This window comes from Sphaerodactylus townsendi, linkage group LG16, assembly GCF_021028975.2.
Source record: "Sphaerodactylus townsendi isolate TG3544 linkage group LG16, MPM_Stown_v2.3, whole genome shotgun sequence".
NCBI lineage: Eukaryota > Metazoa > Chordata > Lepidosauria > Squamata > Sphaerodactylidae > Sphaerodactylus > Sphaerodactylus townsendi.
The window spans coordinates 29,522,722-29,535,948 of NC_059440.1; the positions used below are offsets into that span (position 1 = coordinate 29,522,722).

Consider the following 13,227-nt stretch of genomic DNA (forward strand, 5'->3'; position numbering starts at 1 on the left):
TCGGAGCCACAAGGGCGGCCGCGCGGTAGGCAGGCAGGCAGGCAGGGACGGAGGGGGGGGCGCGGTTCAGGCGGGTCGGGCTCCTCCCGCGCCCCCCTCCCCTCCCCGGCGGCCTCCCAGCCGATCCGTGTCCGGGGCGCCGAGATCCGAGCGGTGCAGCGAGCAGGCCCGGCGCCCGGCCCAGGGACCCCTTCTCGGCGGCCACGCACAGCCCTTCCGCCGCCCGCCCGCCCTCCCTCCCTCCCTTCCCGCCCTCCCGGGCCCAGCAGGCGCACCGGGCCCTCGTTCCCTCGGCGCGCTCCCCGACCGGCTGCACTCACCATGGCGGCGGGGCCGCTGCTACCACCTCCGTGCGCCGGAGCCGCGAGCCGGGCGCACGGCCGTACCTGCCCCCCAGCGGCCAATGCGGCGCCTGGAAGGCGGCCCTTCCTGCCCGGCCCTCCGCCCACGTGCCCGGGTCGCCGCCCGCCCGCCCGCCCTGGCCTCTGAGCGCGTGCAGAGCGCCAGATTGGAAGGCCTGTGAACCTCCGGGAGCTGGCGGCAGGGCGCCCCCTCCCCCCCACTTCCGGCAAGCCCTGCCTCCCCCTCCCCCCCGAGAGCCCTTCTTCCAGCAACTGGCACCCCCAGAGTGTAGTCCCCATCTCCACTGGCCAGGAACTCCCTTGGCCAGCCTGACCCACCCACAGGGTTGTTGTGAGAGTGACGGAGAGAGGTGCCAGGACCACTGCCCTGAGCTTGGGAGAGGGGCTGGCTCAGAGCCGCAGGTCCGATCAGACGCTGGATAGCTGGAAAGGGAGGGAGGGGGAGGCTTTGGGAAAGTGCTCGGCTTCCCTTTGGGGGCAGTCTGGCCCACTGTCCTTTCCCGGCACCGTCCTGTGCGGGGACGCTCTCCTCAGTCAGCAGGACAGGCTTGCTTGAGGCCCACACTTCTCGGAAGGCTGAGGCCCAACGGGTGGGTGCGCAGTGGGGGGCGGTTCAAAGGTCCCTGGCGCAGCTGGTGCTTTGCCCTGCGATCTGATGGGCACATCTCCAGGAAGCAACAGGACATCCCGGCGGCTAAGGAAGGTGCTGGCAGTGGGGCCTGCGCAGAAGATGTTCCTGGCGGGCGGGCGGGTGGCGCTTGCAGCTCTGGGAAGCGTTGGATCAGAGCCAGTGTTTTGCAGAGGAGCATCACGCACACAAACACACACGCGCGCCCGCACACCGCAGCTTGGCCCTGTAAATATTGCTAGGAAAGCCCTGCGGGCCTGCGGCCTGGAAGCGCAGAGGTTCTCGGGGGCAGAGGGCTCAGCAAACTTCTGTCTTGCCTACACAGAGTCCCCCCCCCCCCAAGAGAACTGAGACCTCTTCAGAACCTGAAAAGAGAACCCCTCCCCCACACACAGATGTTGGGAGTGCTGCAAGTCCTGCTTCCCCAGAGGCTCAGGTGGGAGGGGGCCAGAAAACCCTGTGAGTTTAGAAGTTGTGGGGGGAGGGTTACAAAATGCTGGAAAGTCTCTGCTGGGGGGAAGGGCTGAGCAGAGAACTTGGCTCACTCAGATCATGACAGCACGGAGGGGGACAGTGGGGTGTGCTCACTGGCCCCCGGAGCCAGATTTCCCCACAGCGGCGGCTTTCTGGGTGTCCAGCCCAGGGGATTCTGTGCCTGCTGACCTGCACCACTGGGGGGTGGGAGACAGGGGGGTGTAGCAGCTAGCGTTGGAACGGAGAACCCCTGGTCAGATGTCCAGTTTGCTCTGCAGCCATCCAAGGCCGTTGAGGACACCCTGTGCCAGCTGAGCCTCTCCCGTGTGGCTCTAGAATTGGAAAGGAGAAAACAACGGGCCGAAGGGCCTGATAATGAGCGGGCGGGTGGGTGAGTGGGTGGATGAAGTCTGGCGGGCAGGCTGGTTGGCTGCCCTGAGCCCAGCTTCAAGGTGAGGTCGATATGTTAAATAGCGACAAAACCAAGCACACACATTAAATGTTAAGACACGTGTCCCGTCCCCATGTGGCTCGGAGGCCGGCCCAGGGCACCCGGTTAACCTCCCTATTGGATGGGTGCCATTTGCCGTTTCCTGGGAGCCCAGCTAGCTGAGGGCAGTCCAGGAGGGACCAGTTTTGTTTCAGACAATGAACGAAGGCGCTCATTTTTGTGCACGTTGGCTAGAGGGAGGGTGGGTGGGTTGAGGAAGAAGAAGAAGAAGAGTTTGGATTTATATCCCCCCTTTCTCTCCTGCAGGAGACTCAAAGGAGCTGACAATCTCCTTGCCCTTCCCCCCTCACAACAGACACCCTGTGAGGTGGGTGGGGCTGAGAGAGCTCCGAGAAGCTGTGACTAGCCCAAGGTCACCCAGCTGGTGTGTGTGGGAGTGTACAGGCTAATCTGAATTCCCCAGATAAGCCTCCACAGCTCAGGTGGCAGAGCGGGGAATCAAACCTGGTTCCTCCAGATTAGATACACGAGCTCTTAACCTCCTACCCACTGTCAGGCCACCACGTGCCCAGCTGAGTTGCAAAGGCCCACAGAGGTGCGCCTCAGCCTTTGTCGTCTTGCTCGGGGCCTTGTACTCCCTCCTGGCGGCGGCATTCTGGCTGGCTGCTCAGCCCCCCAGCTTACCTGCTGGCCCTTCCAAGACGCTGGTCACAAGCAGGAGGGGGGCGTCATGGGAACATCTCCCCTGGCAAAGGGCCACCTGCAGATGGACTGTCCAGTGCACGGAGGGACTGGGCTGGGCAGGATAAATGGTCACCCTTCTGCATCCTGCTTCCCCATTGGCCCAGGGGACCAATGTGAGAGGCGGCGGCTGCAGCACATACCCAGCACAGAGAGTCCCTGTTCTCTTGACTTGGTGGGGCAGCTGCTGAGTTCCTGGCAGGCTAATGTTTAACCAGCTCAGCTCCTGGGTTCCCCCCTCCACAGGGGCCTACCTTGGCCCTTTCCCCCTTCTAGAACGGAAGCACTGCCATTGTTTCGGGGGGAGGGGGAATGCACTTCCAGCTGCCCCAGGCAGCCTTTGTCCTCCTGCCATACTGGGGGGCTTTTTCACCCCACAGCTGAAGCCAGGGCCCCCTGGCAGCCAAGCAACAGTGCTCTCGCCACCTGCTGTTTTCCTTCCCAGGAGTTCAATCATTAATCCACTGCGTAGAGGCAGCCCAGAAGAGGCCACCTGCCTGGTGGACACCTGCGCACCACCTCCCCGCCAGCTCTGCTGTGTCAGCGCTCCAGAGACATGCCCTGGCCACTGACTTGGGGCCTCCTCCAATCCCTTGGGGCTACCGGTAGCAGCAGACCTGCTGAAGGGGCTGTGCCAAGATACCTGTGGGGCCAGGCTGGTTTCTGCAGTGGTGGTAGAGAAAACAGGACAGCAGGCACTGGGGGGGAATGGGTGTGAGGGGGCTGCTAGTGGCGGGCGTGAGCTACGGTTACCAACTTCAGGTGGGGCCATTCCTTGAGGGTTTGGGACCTCAAAGGAGCATAATGGCAGAGAGCCCACCCTCCAAAGCAATCACTTCCTCCGGGAGAAATGATCTCTGCGGGATGGAGATCTGCTGTAATTCTGGGGAATCGCCTGGCACCACCTGGAGGTTGGCAACTCAACCACAGCCTCTGCTGGGTCGGCCTTTTCTGTCTCTCTGCTGCCTGCGGAACCCTCGGCCACCGGCTGATGAGCATTTGCTGGCAAACGTCTCCCTCTGCTGGCCCACTTTTGGAACTGCAGGCGATCCAGACGCCTCGATATGAGGAGACGCAGTCGACGAAAGCGCCCCCTAGTGGCTGGGAGTGGCGCCTGCACCTCCAACGCACATCCCCTGGAGTGCAGGTGTCAAACTCGCGGTCCTCCAGATGTTCATGAAATACAATTCCCATCAGCCCTTGCCAGTATAGCCAATGCTCATGTTGGGAGGGACTGATGGGAAGTGTAGTTCATGAACATCTGGAGGGCCACGAGTTTGGAGCCAGCAGGCCTGTGGATGCAGCCTGCAAAGAGGACAGAGATGCTAGGGTGGAGGCGGGTCCCACTCGGGGCAGCCGAGAATGGGGCTCCACAGGCAGTGGTGTGAGCACCTGGCCTAGAGGCAGACCAGTGGGAAACTCGGGCTGTTGTTCCTAGACTGGCTGAGTGGCAGAAGCAGTCTTGCCCAGAGGAACGAAAGGTGCCCCACTCAGCTGCGAAGGTGGGGGCTCCAATGGCCCCAGGGATGCTTCTGGGGTTTGTGGACCTATGGAAAGCCCATCTCAAAACATTTGAAGCAAAGGAAAGGTCCAGTTGTCAATTTCCTGTCAGTCAAATAGCCAATCTATTTGTATAGTGGAGGTACCTATGTGGGCAGAGGGCCAATCAGCTCCCCAACTGCTGAAAAAATTGGCATTTTTCAGGGTCTGATTTTTTTGGCTCACCCCCCACCCCCCCACCAACAAGGTATGTTGCAGGATTTTTTTCTGGTTGAGATTTACCAAACACCCACCCCAGAATGTATGATGTGGCAATTAGGCACTCCAGATATCTATTCTTTTGCCACAATACATAGGATTAGGAATTCCAAGCAAACCAGTGTTTCCCCAAATGAGCCACTGAAGACCAGCCTAGGTTCCAGCAGCCCCCAGGCTGTACCTGATATAGACAAAGGCTAACCCTGGGAGGACGGCATATCTCTACAATGGGCCCAGCTATGCCAAAGCAGGGTTTGCAGCCCTGAGGAGACCTTTGGGTTTGCAAAGGAATGTGACTTTAAATGTGATTGCCGTTCTTGAAGTCCAAAATACTCAATGGACATCTTTCTTGAGAGGCTGACCCGGCTAGCTCATACTGAAACATTTCATTTCGAAACATCAGTTATGAAAAGCACCTTCAGACACCAAGATCCCAGAGAACATCTTATGCACCTGGTCTTTTCCCTTGATGCAAGCCCTTTCAGACTGATCATCTCACCACTTAATGACAGTGGCAGCAGAAAGTGGTGTTGCAGTTCCTGTCCGTCACAGTTTTCCTTCCTTCCCCCCATGTGAAACTCAGTGAAGTCCTGGTGACCAGGTAATCTTAGCTGGGCACACTTTGGAAGAAGACCTTCAAAGGACAGATTTAAATCAGGGGAGGTTGAGGGGGAGCTTGGACGATGTTTATGTCTGTTTGGTCCTGATAAATGGCATGACAAGGATTTTGTTCTTGTCTGGGGAGTTTTGCAAGGATCAGTAGGGTTGTTTGCAACTTTTTCCTCCTTCCCCCCCCTATGAAAGTGAGGAAATTGTTGAAATAATGAAAGGAATTCAGGCCAAAACCAACCCAAAACACCAACAAAAGAAAGTAGTAGAAAAACACAAGGTGAAGACCCCCAGTTTGGCTTCAGTTGATGCCATGAGCATGTCCCGAAATTGACCTCAACCTAACCATTGTTAGTATTGGATAAAGGGGCTCCCTTTTGCTCACAGCTTGCAAAGGATCCGTGTGTGTCTCTCATCTGGTCGGATTTTTTTTTGCTGAGTTTTGTATTCCCAGTGAGTGGACAAGGAGTAGCTGCATCAATGCCTGCCTCTTCCCATTGAGCACATGCTGGAGCATAGCTGGATCCCAGCCACGAAGTCCGGCTGTCCTGCATGCCCAGAAGTCTTGCAAGACCAGGGCCTAATACTGGGACCCGAAGCCCCTGCTTTCCGCCCCCCCCCCCCCCAATGAGTTCTGGTGAGTTTGAAAGCTCATGGAACGCTTCGTGTCCATTTGGTGGGTCTTAATCAGAGGTGGGAGGGGGGGCAACGGCAGGGGAGAGGCCTTTCGAACAGCGGAGGGCCCTGGCAAACCAACTCTCCTTCTCACTTGACTCGAATGCTCTTGCAGGGTTGCATCTTGAACCAAGGGCAACGGAATCCAAGGCCTTGCACAGGTTTTCTTCTTGTTGCTAGCAGCCATACTGAACACCAGGGGGCAGCCTTTGGCCATCAAAGGGGAAGGAGGCGCCTTTGGGGTTTTCCATCCCCAACATCTGGTTGCTTTCCCACCCCCACCCCCCACTACCACATCCTGCCTACTAAGCCTTTTGTGGCAAATTACAAGCTGTGTTGCACACAAGCACACACCTGTGACAGCTGTATGCAACATTGGTCTGGACTCTGAATCGATTCTGAACTGGCTGAGACTGACAGTCACAAAACCTTTGGGATATTGTGGAAAGCCCGCTAGTGAAAATGTCAACTCCATGTGTGGCCGTGGCAAGAAAGGCATTTATTTATTCAGATTTATCCCCCACGCTTTACCACAGTCTCAGGAAAGGGGCTGATAATAGAACAGCCAGGACTGACCGGCCCTTGCAGAGAGCCCCACGCGCCCTCTCTGACGGCTGCTGCTGAATCTCCAAAAGGTCGTTGCAGAGCAAGGAAAGGTGCAGAAGATGACCAAGGGGGTGGAGTGTCTTCCCAAGGAGGCAGGGCCCAAGAGATGGAGACTCTTCCGTTTAGAAGGAAAATGACCAAGCAGGTGACATGATAAGAGGGGTCGAAAACTCTGCATGGGGGTCGACCTTTTCTCCCTCTCAAGAGCATCCCATGAAGCTGATGAACAGACAGGAGGAACTATTTCTTTACACAGCAAGAGATTTATTTATTTTTTATTTTATTGGGTTTTTGCACCACCGCTCTCTTTTCAGGCCAGAGGGCGGCCACAGGCACAGATTCCTGGTCTATCAACTAGCTATCATAACTCAAGGGAGCCCCCACACCCAGGGGCAGTCAGTCAGCCTCTGAACCCCAGGGCCAGGAGGCAAGGACACGGAATCATAGAATTGGAAGAGACCCCAAGGGCCACCATGTTGGTGAGGGAGCAAGAGAACCTCACCAACAAGAGAACCTCACCAACATTGTTTTCTGCAGCTCCAGAGACTAGGACCAGGAGTAACAGGTTCAAGGTGCAGGAAAAGAGATTCCATCTAAACATTAAGAAGAACTTTCTGACTGCCAGAGCTGTTCGACAGTGGAATTCACTACTCGGAGTGTGGTGGAGTCTCCTTCTTGGGAGGTTTTTAAAGAGAGGCTGGATGGCCATCTGTCAGGAGTGCTCTGATTGTGTGTTCCTGCATTGCAGGGGGTTGGACCTGGGGTCTCTTCCAACTCTATGGTTCTATGATTCTTTCCCGCCTGGGCCCATGTCCTTCAACTGGAAGCACAGATGAAATGAGAACCTGTGCATTCTCTGAGACCTTTCCTCTTGTGCCTGATCCTCACTGAGAAGGGAGAGAACCTCAAAACGATTCTGTAGCCTCAAATTCACAGAATTCTCCCTGGTCCTTCTGCTTCCATTGGTGACATTTCTCCAATTGCCCCCCTCCTCCGATTGAGAGCTGCCATCCTTCTCAGCAGAGGCACAGCTGCAATGGGCACATCTGGGACTGTCGCCATTGCAGTCAAGTGTCGGGGCGTAGCGTGTCGGGGGCATGGCAGGGGCGGGGGAGGTGCGCAGGCAGTCCGTGTCCCAGGTGCAGTTTCCTCGCCCTTAGTCACTGGTCTTCAGAGATGTCCCCGGTGCGTTCTCCACTCAGTACTGTCTACCTAACCCTAATTTATTATTTTTATTTAATTTTTTCAGTAATAAATTGTTCCCAAAATTGGGCAGGGCAGGCACAGGGGCAGAAACAGGCAGGAGCCCTTTTGGGCTGGGCCTGGCTAGAACTGACCTAGGAACGCTAAGGCAATGATTTGGGTTGATTCTTAGAAACTGAAAGCAGGCTGATAAAGGGACTGACCCACCCACCCCCCACCCACACCTGTGCTTTCCACACAAAGGTGGTGGAGGGGGTTGCCTTCGCTTGGGATCTCCTGGACGGGTGGAGCTCCCCACCCGCAGGGGAGGGTTTGGGTCTTGACCTTGCAGGGCTCCTCCCAGAAGGCAGTGTGAAAAGTGGAGACAAATTGTGCAGCCAGAAGCACCTAAAAGCTCGCCTATTTTCAATTTGGAGACTGCATGGCTTGATTAGCCCCGAACTCAGCCAGCAGCCCAAGGGATGAAGGGGGTGGGGTGGGGTAGGCGCGGGCAGGGCGGCCCCGGGGCGAGCGTCTGGAGGCCGGCAAGGGCCGGGAGCCTGTGGGACCTTCCCTTGCTCTGCTGCCCGCGGGGCCACCACCCAGAAGGCGTGACTTGGAGACTGGGCAGCAGAGTTGTTGGCCCAATAATCCCTACAGACATTTTTTTTTCAGAGAGGCAAGCTTGCTTCCCCGGAGAGCGCCGGCCGGCGGGACGGGGCTGCCCGGGGGCCAGCAGTCTCCGTGCTCCTAGGGTCTGGGGCGGCTTGGCTGGGCGGGCGGGCGGGCGGGCCGGCAGGGGGCGTGCGCGGGGCCGGGCGGGCGGAGGGGGCCGGGAGCGGCCTGGTGCCGGCCCCCCGACCTCCCTCCTTCCCTCCGCCCCCCGCTCGCCCTTAAAGAGCCCGCCGGGCCGCCACGCGCACCAGCCCCTGCCCGGCCAGCAGCAGCAGCAGCAGCAGTAGCAGCAGCAGGAGGTGCGCCTGCCACCCCATCGCATCGGCTCCGCCCGGCCGGGGCAAGGTGAGGCGGGGTCCCGGACCCCCACCCTTCAACTCCTCCAGTCTGCGCCCCAGGACCGGGGGTGGGGTGGGGAAGGCCTCGGGCGTCTGCCCTGGCTTGATTTGCGCGCTGTACCCACGCGGCTCCTGGCCATGTGCAGAGCGCCTACGCCGCCGCCGGTCTGCGGGCGTCCTTTAGGCTCGGTGGGGCGCAGTCCGGGGGAATGGGCTGCGCGGCCCCGGCGGAGAGCGCGCGTGTCTGGCGGGGAGTGCGGCTGTCCGTGTGGCGGGCAGTCGGAGGCGTCCCCGGAGGTGTCGAGCAGCATCCCAGCCCGCCCGCCCTGCGCACCTGTGACCTGCCCGAGAGACAGCGGGGGGGGGGGGGGCGGGGAGCTCCTCGCTTCTGCCCAAGAGCCCCAGGCGCGCTCCGGCACATCTGCGCCTGGCGCCCGAGGAGGGCTAGACTCGGCACAGACCCCCCCCCCCCCGCAAGCCAAGAGGGCCGCCGCCGGTGGCATCCCCGCAAAGGAAGAGCTCCCCGGGGGCTGGCAGCCACTTGGCAAGTCAGGCTGCGAATGAGCCGCGGCTCAGGGGGGGGGGGAGAGGCTCTATCGCCCCTCGCCCCCCGCCGCCTTCGTGGCCGTCCTGGGGAGCGGCTCTTGCCCATCCCACGGGCGGGGGGGGGTGCGCTGGGGAGGTGTCTGGCGCCGAGCGAATCTCTCCCGGCAACACCCCCCCCCCCCCCCGACGGCTTCTGGCAGGGGCCCCGCGCGTCTTTCCTGTGAGCTGCTCCAGGTCCCCACAAAGCCGATTCTGCTCTTATGACACACACACACACACACGCACACACACACACACAGAGAGAGGAGCTATTGCAGTGCGGCCCCCAGTGTGACCGGAGAGGCAGAGAGCTGAGTTCAAGTCCAACACAAGCAGGGATTTCGAGCCGGCCTCTTTCTCTGCTTAAGGGAAGGATTACAGAAAACAGCACAACTGTCAAGAGTTGGTTGTATTCCGTTCCTGAGAGTTCCCCCCCCCCTTAAATCATATAAAAATCTTTCAATAAAAACCACCCACTTAAAAACAGTTGAGGAGACCTGATTCTGGAAGAGGGGGGCGCCAGTCTCCCCCCCCCCCCACAGAGGCGCTCTTCATGCCTGACCTTCTCTGCCAAGGTCGGTGAATCACACCCGTTTGTCAGGCTGTGATTGGCGTGTTCATCTTCTCCCCACCCTCCTGGCACGGGGCACCCATTGCCAGGTGAGGTCAACGCGGCGGCGGCTCCCAGCAGCGGAGGGTGGACAGCTTTTGCTTGACGCATGACGGCCTCTTTTATTCAGGCAGTTTATCCCTGCAGATGCCCGGAAAGCCAACTGAAAAACACAGAAGGGGCAGCCCCAGGCCAAGAAATGCCCCTCTTCCTTGGGCAGGGCACAAACATGGGGCAGAACCCAGGCATGCAGAAGGGAGTGCCCAGTAGCCAAGCTCTCCCCGCCCCGCCCCCCTCGGGCCACAGCTGAGTGACATGGGACCGGCCTTTCCCAGAGCACAGCTTTTGCCTCCCAGGTTCTGAGTAGGCCAACGGCTCACCCCGGGAGGTCTTAAAACAGACGTGAGCCACCCCCAAATGGGCCCTGCATTCAGGGCTTCTCCTCACACCTTTAGTGAAGGTGCCGCAAATTCCTGGCCAGGAAGGCGCTCCTGGGAAGCCGTCTTTCCAAGGAGCAAGCACAGCCCGCCATGCCTTGACTGAGAAGCCCGGACACAGCAGGCCAACTGGGAACAGGTTTGTGTTGACAGGACAAGACAGCTGAAAGGATGGGGATGAAGCGGATGATGGGGACAGGCTGGGAGGCAGAGAGGAGGCCCCAGTGCTTCCCCTCCTGCCACTGCTGCTGGGGATCCAGGGTCTGCTGTGGGGTCAGGACTCTTGCCGCAGTTGTCTGGGGAGATCAAGTTAAGCCAGCCCACCCCCCACCCCACCCCCACCCGCATTTGCCCACAATTTCCATGCCTGTCTTTTGGGTCTGAACGAAAGCCTTGGAGGAGGGAGTGGCTACATTTCAGCCACCAAAGTGAGTGAGTCACCACTCCAATCGGGATGCTTCTCAGAATGGCCCCCACCTTGCAGGGAGGGGCAGCAAAGCCCTCTCACCTGCCAATCTTCCCTTGAGGAGCCCCTGAGGGGCTGAGCCAGTCCAGTCCTGTGGGGCAGGCAGACTGGCCCAGAGGTGGGATCCAGCAGGTTCTCACCAGTTCCCGAGAGGGGGTTACTAATTATTTGTGTGTGCCAAGAGGGGGTTACTAATTGGGTCTGCTTTTCCGTTAGAAATTCCATTAGAAAGTCCAAAAATCATCAAGTCCTGTTGTTTCCTATGTGGCTGGTTAGCGAAGGTAGAAAACGGGATAATTCTCCCTGTTGGGCTGTTTTAAAAACATGTTTTAGAAATACGGTAAAGTTCCTTGTTTAAGGAAAGTATCCTTCTTTTGATTTCTAGAAACAAAATTAAGTATTTGACAGGCAGTCAATTAGAGGAGAAGTAGTTGTTTCTGTTGGCAGTAGACGACAGGACTTGCGATAATGAGTTTAAATTATGGACAGAAAGATACCAGCTGGAAATTAGGAACTTTTTTTTACAGTAAGAGTTTTTTATAGTAACAGAGAAATTATTAATGCCCCTCCCCCGGAATGCCCGGCCACGCCCCCATCATGCCCCACCCAGCCCCATTGGCGCTACGCCACTGTTTGAATCCCACCACTATGGGAACCTGTTACTAACATTTTTGGATCCCATCACTGGACTGGCCCCCTGGAACTTGCTGTGGGGCAGCAGGGGGAGTGGCCCAGATGTGGGAACCCCAGGCACGAACCTCACAGCCTGGCCTACTTTGCAGGATTGGGGAGAACATAACATAGCAGGCGGCCCTTGCAAACAAGGCTGATGAAACTTTTCACCCTGCCTCAAACATGCTTTGTTGACCCAGGCAAAGATGCTCCACTAGCAGGCGAGGCAGCGGAGCAGCAGCCAGACCTGAAGAAAAGGAGCCCCCTGGTCAGCCTCGTCGTTGTTGTCTTCTTTCTCGGCCCCAGATCCACCTGCCCTGTTTCCCAGCTGCTCCCCGAAGGGTTCTTGCACTCCTGCCAGAAGTGATGGGCTGAGACAGAGGGGGTGGCCGAGGACCCCAATGGCTCGAGACTTTGCTGCCCTTTCCTGCCAGCTGTGCCCCAGACAGACCCTCCCATTGGGGCACCCGATGCTGGACCAGCTTCTGCTTGAACTGCAAAATGCCCCCAGGTCACAGGTCTCCTCGAGCCAGAGCCAGCCCTCGACCAGGGAACCTCTTCCCTTGAGTGTGCGGAGCAGGAAGGTCTCGTGCAATTCTAGTTCCTGGTCACTGCCTTCATTTTGCATGCTGAACTAGGAAATGGAGGTCCACATATTTCCCTCCCGTCACCTGCTGCTGTCTAAAAAGATTATGTAGAAAACAGCAAGAAGAATACTCATAGTGACACAGCTGGAAGAAGCCACAGCCGTGTGTGTGTCCAAGAGGGTTGGTTCATTCATTAACCATCACCCCTCGCACGCATGCACCCCCCCCTCGCACGCACGCGCACACACACGCACATACCCCCCTTTGCCCATGGCCACCTGATGTGGTTGGGGCTTCTTTTGAGATCCTCAAATTCAGCAAAAGCTAACGTCAGTCACAAACACACACACACACACACACACACACACACACACACACACACACACACCCTTGCTCTTCCTGGGACTGGCAAGTCTGAAGTTGATCTGTTGTCTGCAAGCAGACAGTGCCCTGCATTCAAACTGCCCCCCCCCCCATTTCACACACACACAACAATGTTCTATCAAGTGTCCTTTCAGAGACTCACACTGAAAAAGAAGCTTTTCAACTCCACAGCAAAACCAAGACAGTTGCTTTAGCATTCATTCCCCAGTTTGGGAAGGGGGTACGTTCTGCATTTTAAACACCAGTCGGTCCAAAGGTAGGTCGGTTTCTGCCCATCGTGTCTCCTGCTCAGAAGCACCAAAGAGCTACAAACCACGCCCACCCCTGGCTGGCTCCGGAACACGCAGTCATGAGCTACTTTCTAACAACTGTGGAGCACCCAAATGGCAGACAACGCTCTGCTCTCCAAGAACGATGCTGACCTCAGGGCCGTTCTCGGAGCCCCAGTGATTGTGCAGCCTTGTTGCAGATCAGCTCCCACACAACCCCTTCCTGTGCAAACACTGCTGTGAATGGATGCAGCCTCTTTTCCTGCACCCCAGCAGCGGCGGCGGTGGCGGCAGGCGCTTTCTGCTCCGGCATGCATCTGCCGCAGAGGGTGTTTGAGCCGAAGGCTCCTGTTGAAAGGGCCTGGCTGGCTTGGGAAAATCCTTCCTGTCGCTCTTTCATTTCTCCCCTGGCTGCCCAATGGAGTTGGCTGGGATCCTGGTTCGCTGGGCCTCTGCCAAGGCCCTGTGTGCCTCTAAGAACATTTTCTGGTATCGCTTGCACTCAGTGGGAATAATCCATGGGAATTAGCTTCAGCAGAGAGAGGCTTATTCTCAAAGAGGAGGCAGCTTTGGGAGGAAGCCAGGAGGCTCTTTGGGAAACAAATTGGCTGCAGGAGAGAACCCTCCTCATCGGGCTGCCCCACATGTGCAGCTGCTGACCACAGCCCAGCCCCAGAGCCGTCCGTGGCAGCAGAAGGGGGCCGGGCGAGGCAGAAGC

The 13,227-nt window shown here is 58.0% G+C and overlaps 1 protein-coding gene across 1 annotated transcript in view; it reads left to right on the top strand.

The window, feature by feature from the left end:
* Positions 1–8,374: 8,374 nt before the first annotated feature.
* ALPL (alkaline phosphatase, biomineralization associated) overlaps positions 8,375–13,227 on the top strand; it is a 28,212-nt gene continuing 23,359 nt past the window's right edge. The window contains exon 1 of the mRNA XM_048519308.1: positions 8,375–8,506. The gene's annotated coding sequence lies outside the window, so the exon portion shown is untranslated. The remainder of the gene's footprint in view (positions 8,507–13,227) is intronic.